Source organism: Salmo salar, unplaced genomic scaffold, assembly GCF_965601325.2.
Source record: "Salmo salar unplaced genomic scaffold, fSalSal1 ptg000358l, whole genome shotgun sequence".
In the NCBI taxonomy this organism is placed as follows: domain Eukaryota; kingdom Metazoa; phylum Chordata; class Actinopteri; order Salmoniformes; family Salmonidae; genus Salmo; species Salmo salar.
The window spans coordinates 229,036-236,194 of record NW_027675359.1 but is presented as its reverse complement, the minus strand read 5'-3'; the positions used below and the strand labels follow the sequence as shown (position 1 = coordinate 236,194).

Here is a 7,159-nt window from a genome sequence, read left to right as displayed (position 1 = left end):
TGTTTTATTTAATAAAAGAGTTGTTATAATTTAGTTAAAACTTAGTAAAGACTGAAGCTACCGTCTCGTCGTGGAGGTATTAGCCAGCCTAGAGGTTAGCCTAGCATCGTGTGACACCGGGAGATAATTGCTTGGGAAGCTTAACGAGTTCGTGTTGCCATGGGGATATCGGTTACTAAGGAGTACTGTCTGCATGGGTCGCTGTGCTGCCTTGGACTTGGTGAGGAAACCTGCATGGAACTGCCATACTTCGCTGAGGGAATATCTACCAAGTAGTGAGTAACCACAATGTGAGGGGCTTAATTTGGACACGGGTTGTGCACGACTCATTGGGGTTTATTATTATTTATTTTTTCTTTTGATGTTGTGTCTGAACATGTATTTGTGTTTGAAAATGTTTTAATACACATATGGAACGTTATGTATGTTGCCTTGGTGGAGTCATTGATTGTTTTAATTTAATGCATGGGATGGTTTATCCTGATTCAATAACAGAAACCTATAATCATTTCATCTGAAGTTAATACCCTATTGTCATAACCCTAGATAGTTTACAATAGGAATTCATATTGGAGATGTCCTTCTCACCTAACATCCCATGCTGCTGAGATACTCTACATATGTTAATATTGTGAAAGTCATATTCAAGCCTGGTGAGAGGGTTACATTTGTTTAACTCCATGTGTTACTCTGTGTTGTTATATGTGTCGAACTGCTTTGCTTTATCTTGGCCAGGTCGTAATTGTAAATGAGAACTTGTTCTCAACTTGCCTACCTGGTTAAATAAAGGTGAAATAAATAAATAAATTGGTAATGATGAGAGGTTAGCATGTTTTGTTGTAGCCTCTGTTATTGGTAATGGTGAGAGGTGAGCATGTTTTGTTGTAGCCTCTGTTATTGGTAATGGTGAGAGGTTAGCATGTTTTGTTGTATCCTCAGTTATTGGTAATGGTGAGAGGTTAGCATGTTTTGTTGTAGTCTCTGTTATTGGTAATGGTGAGAGGTTAGCATGTTTTGTTGTAGCCTCTGTTATTGGTAATGGTGAGAGGTTAGCATGTTTTGTTGTAACCTCTGTTATTGGTAATGGTGGGAGGTTAGCATGTTTTGTTGTAGCCTCTGTAATTGGTAATGGTGAGAGGTTAGCATGTTTTGTTGTAGTCTCTGTTATTGGTAATGGTGAGAGGTTAGCATGTTTTGTTGTAGCCTCTGTTATTGGTAATGGTGAGAGGTTAGCATGTTTTGTTGTAACCTCTGTTATTGGTAATGGTGGGAGGTTAGCATGTTTTGTTGTAGCCTCTGTAATTGGTAATGGTGAGAGGTTAGCATGTTTTGTTGTAGCCTCTGTAACTCTCTCACTCATTATTATTCATGATCTTTCTCAATCATGGTAGTCACAGGCTTGATGTAGTCATTGCAGTCAAAGAATATGGGACCAAATAATAAACTTTTGACTAATTTAATACACTATGAGTGAATTGGTCAGAAAACATATGACTTTTTTAAATAGGGGGACTAGATGCATGAAGTGCTTTCATTTTTCTAAATGGTGAAACAGATATGTATGAAAATATCCTCAAATAAAAGGTGACATTATATACTGTCACCTCATATGAAACATTTGATCTGAAATCCAAAATGTTGGAGTTTAGAGCCACATTTAAAATGTTATCTTCACTGTCGAAATAGATATGTTGTGGACTGTATACTCAATACAATCTAAATCTGATACCTCACTGTCTGTCTTTTGACTGATACTGCTTTTAAACTGGTCTGGTCAGTCTACTCAAATATTTGTACTATACATGTTTCTATCTGCAGGCAAAACTTTGACAATTTGTAATTTATAATATGATACTTTAATTTACGAATAGATATGGAAGGTTTCAGGACACTGATATATCTAAATATGTTGAAAAAATATACTGCTACTATTTTCACCACCAAAGAATAGCAGTGTGATTTTAATATGATTTGACTCTTTGCAGGCTGTCAGGCTGTCTAGTCACAGAGGAAGGCTGTGCTTCTCTGGCCTCAGCTCTGAGGTCAAACCCCTCACACCTGAGAGAGCTGGATCTGAGTAACAATGACCTGAAGGATTCAGGAGTGAAGCTGCTCTCTGCTGGACTGGGGAATCCCCACTGTAAACTGGAGACTCTGAGGTCAGTATTATCAGATATGAAAGTACTTTATGCATGTAGTTCTCCCATTTGAAAAAGTCGTAATTATTCGGACATATTACTTAAAGTGAATTAAAGTAGTCATAAGTTTAGCATGTTGTCCCATATTCCATGCCTGCTGTCACGTTTCTCTAAGACAGAACGCAGAAGCAGACCAGGACAAGGTGAGTAAAATGAAGGTGAGTATTTATTGGTAGTCTTGATGTGTAATTTGAGTGATCCAGGAGACAGAGCGGCAGCGGAGGTGAGTTGATGAGAGTAGATGGGTGGATTCAATGACGTCACTGTATCCACCGACGGCCAGGCAAGGGAGTTGAATGTTCCGGGAGGATGACTGTAGACAGAGTAAACGGGGGGTGAGTAACCAGTAACAAGGACAAAACAACAAGACTAGCTCAGGAAACATGAGGCTGTTCGTTGCGAACGATCCAGCAGGGAATGGATGTCAGCTCAGGGCTTATGAAGAGGTGATGATCAGGACCAGGTGTGCAGAAGGTTGATGAGATGCAGGTGTAGGGTAATCACTAGATCTCCCGCCTAACTTCGTCGCCTGGCAACCAGATAGGTTTCTGAACGCACCCTTAGACTCCAAACAGAAAACAGTCAGCTCAGGCAGAAACAGACTCAGGAAGCGGGATTCCTGACACCTGCAGTGAGGCTTGTGATTCTACTAACAAAGATCAAACCCACTCTGTTATTGGTAATGGTGAGAGGTTAGCATGTTTTGTTGTAGTCTCTGTTATTGGTAATGGTGAGAGGTTAGCATGTTTTGTTGTAGTCTCTGTTATTGGTAATGGTGAGAGGTTAGCATGTGTTGTTGTATCCTCTGTTGTTGGTAATGGTGAGAGGTTAGCATGTTTTGTTGTATCCTCTGTTATTGGTAATGGTGAGAGGTTAGCATGTTTTGTTGTAACCTCTGTTATTGGTAATGGTGAGAGGTTAGCATGTTTTGTTGTATCCTCTGTTATTGGTAATGGTGAGAGGTTAGCATGTTTTGTTGTAACCTCTGTTATTGGTAATGGTGAGAGGTTAGCATGTTTTGTTGTAACCTCTGTTATTGGTAATGGTGAGAGGTTAGCATGTTTTGTTGTAGCCTCTGTTATTGGTAATGGTGAGAGGTTAGCATGTGTTGTTGTAGCCTCTGTTATTGGTAATGGTGAGAGGTTAGCATGTTTTGTTGTAGCCTCTGTTATTGGTAATGGTGGGAGGTTAGCATGTTTTGTTGTAGCCTCTGTAATTGGTAATGGTGAGAGGTTAGCATGTTTTGTTGTATCCTCTGTTATTGGTAATGGTGAGAGGTTAGCATGTTTTGTTGTATCCACTGTTATTGGTAATGGTGAGAGGTTAGCATGTTTTGTTGAAGCCTCTGTTATTGGTAATGGTGAGAGGTTAGCATGTTTTATTGTAGCCTCTGTTATTGGTAATGGTGAGAGGTTAGCATGTTTTGTTGTAGCCTCTGTTATTGGTAATGGTGAGAGGTTAGCATGTTTTGTTGTAGCCTCTGTTATTGGTAATGGTGAGAGGTTAGCATGTTTTGTTGTAGTCTCTGTTATTGGTAATGGTGAGAGGTTAGCATGTTGTGTTGTATCCTCTGTTATTGGTAATGGTGAGAGGTTAGCATGTTTTGTTGTAGCCTCTGTTATTGGTAATGGTGAGGTTAGCATGTTTTGTTGTAGTCTCTGTTATTGGTAATGGTGAGAGGTTAGCATGTTTTGTTGTAGCCTCTGTTATTGGTGATGGTGAGAGGTTAGCATGTTTTGTTGTAGCCTCTGTTATTGGTAATGGTGAGAGGTTAGCATGTTTTGTTGTAGCCTCTGTAACTCTCTCACTCATTATTATTCATGATCTTTCTCAATCATGGTAGTCACAGGCTTGATGTAGTCATTGCAGTCAAAGAATATGGGACCAAATAATAAACTTTTGACTAATTTAATACACTATGAGTGAATTGGTCAGAAAACATATGACTTTTTTAAATAGGGGGACTAGATACATGAAGTGCTTTCATTTTTCTAAATGGTGAAACAGATATGTATGAAAATATCCTCAAATAAAAGGTGACATTATATACTGTCACCTCATATGAAACATTTGATCTGAAATCCAAAATGTTGGAGTTTAGAGCCACATTTAAAATGTTATCTTCACTGTCGAAATAGATATGGTGTGGACTGTATACTCAATACAATCTAAATCTGATACCTCACTGTCTGTCTTTTGACTGATACTGCTTTTAAACTGGTCTGGTCAGTCTACTCAAATATTTGTACTATACATGTTTCTATCTGCAGGCAAAGCGTTGATAATTAGTCATTTATAATATGATACATTAATTTCTGAATAGATATGGCAGGTTTCATGACACTGATATATCTAAATATGTTGAAGAAATATACTGCCACTATTTTCACCACCAAAGAATAGCAGTGTGATTTTAATATGATTTGACTCTTTGCAGGCTGTCAGGCTGTCTAGTCACAGAGGAAGGCTGTGCTTCTCTGGTCTCAGCTCTGAGGTCAAACCCCTCACACCTGAGAGAGCTGGACCTGAGCTACAATCACCCAGGAGACTCAGGAGTCAGACTGCTCTCTGCTGGACTGGAGGATCCACACTGCAGACTGGAGAAACTCAAGTATGTAGAGGGTTTATGTCAATGTTCATATCAGACATGTTTGACTTCTCAGGCTGGTTAAGACAAACATTCTGACCAGCACTTGGACAAAGTTATATGCTGACTGTGTGTCATGTGTGTGTGTCGTGTGTGTGTGTATGTGTGTCGTGTGTGTGTGTGTGTGTGTGTGTGAGTTCAGGTGTATCACTCATTGACTGTCTGTTTTTCTGCTTACCGCTACAGTGTGGAACATGGTGGAGAGTTCAGAATGAAACCTGGAATTAGAAAATGTGAGTGTTGACTGCTGTGAAGAATATGACTAAGAATAAGTCTTAATTCAAGTTAAGTCAAAGACCACCATCATTACTGACTTGGTCATATTAAATATCATCTGTAGTTCTACAGAAGCACAAATCAGGGACACCAACATTTACAAAGAGTTGCTGTGTGTGTGTGTGTGTGTGTGTGTGTGTGTGTGTGTGTGTGTGTGTGTGTGTGTGTGTGTGTGTGTGTGTGTGTGTGTGTGTGTGTGTGTGTGTGTGTGTGTGTGTGTGTGTGTGTGTGTGTGTTGTAATTATTGTGAATAAGTGTGTTTTATATTACCATACAGTATAACATGTGATCATTCAACAAGTCTCAAGTTACCTTAACTTCTCCTTTTGATACCTAGAAACATCTACATTAAATGAATTAGTGAAAAGTGAGTTAACATTCTAATGTGAATGATGATGATTTCTAATATTGTGTCTGGTTTCATCCATCAGATGTCTGTGATCTCACACTGGACCTAAACACAGTAAACAGACTCCTCTCTCTGTCTGAGGAGAACAGAAAGGTGACATGTAGGAGAGAGGAGCAGCCGTATCCTGATCACCCAGAGAGATTTAAGGACTGGAGACAGGTGCTGTGTAGAGAGGGTCTGACTGGGCGCTGTTACTGGGAGGTAGAGTGGAGTGGGGGGGCTGGTATAGGAGTGACATATAAAGGAATCAACAGGAGAGGAAGGGTTAAGGACTGTTGTCTTGGATACAATGACAAGTCCTGGAGTCTGTTCTGCTCTGACAACAATTACTCTGCCTGGTATAATAATAACTCCACTACCATAGACGTCCCCTCCTCCAGCTGGTATAATAATAACTCCACTACCATAGACGTCCCCTCCTCCAGCTCCCACAGAGTAGGAGTGTATCTGGACTGGTCAGCCGGCACTCTGTCCTTCTATAGAGCCTCCTCTGACACACTGACCCACCTGATCACATTCACCTCCACATTCACTGAGCCCCTCTATCCAGGATTTATGGTTCATTATGTTGACTCCTCAGTGTCCCTGAAATAATAACTGGACACACACACACACACACACACACACACTGAACACACACACACACACTGAACACACACTGAACACACACACACACACACTGAACACACACACACACACACTGGACACACACACACACACACACACACTGAACACACACTGAACACACACACACACACTGAACACACACACACTGGACACACACACACACACTGAACACACACTGAACACACACTGAACACACACACACACACACACACACACTGAACACACACACACACACTGGACACACACACACACACACACACACTGAACACACACTGAACACACACACACACTCAACACACACACACACTGAACACACACACACTGGGCACACACACACACACACTGGACACACACACACACACACACACACACACTGGACTCACACACACACACACTGGACTCACACACACACACTGGACTCACACACACACACTGGACTCACACACACACACACACACACTGGACTCACACACACACACACACTGGACACACACACACACACCTGACACACACACACTGGACACACACACACACTGGACACACACACACACACACACTGGACACACACACACACACACACTGGACACACACACACACACACTGGACACACACACACACACACTGGACACACACACACACACACACACTGGACACACACACACACACACACACACACACACACACTGGACAAACACACACACTGGACACACACAAACACACACACACACACACACACACACACACACTGGACACACACAAACACACACACACACACACACACACACACACACACACTGGACACACACAAACACACACACACACACACACTGGACAAACACACACACACACACACACACACACTAGACAAACACACACACACACACACACACACACACTGGACTCACACACACTGGACACACACACACACACTGGACACACACACTGGACACACACACACACACACACACACATACACACACAGGACACACTCTCACACACACA

The 7,159-nt window shown here is 41.4% G+C and overlaps 1 long non-coding RNA gene across 1 annotated transcript; it reads left to right on the top strand.

Moving 5' to 3' along the window:
• Positions 1-4,334: 4,334 nt before the first annotated feature.
• LOC145875808 (uncharacterized) lies at positions 4,335-6,415 on the top strand. The gene is made up of 3 exons (XR_014391342.1): positions 4,335-4,809; positions 5,032-5,078; positions 5,553-6,415. It is a non-coding gene; the product is annotated as an uncharacterized LOC145875808 (long non-coding RNA).
• Positions 6,416-7,159: the final 744 nt, after the last annotated feature.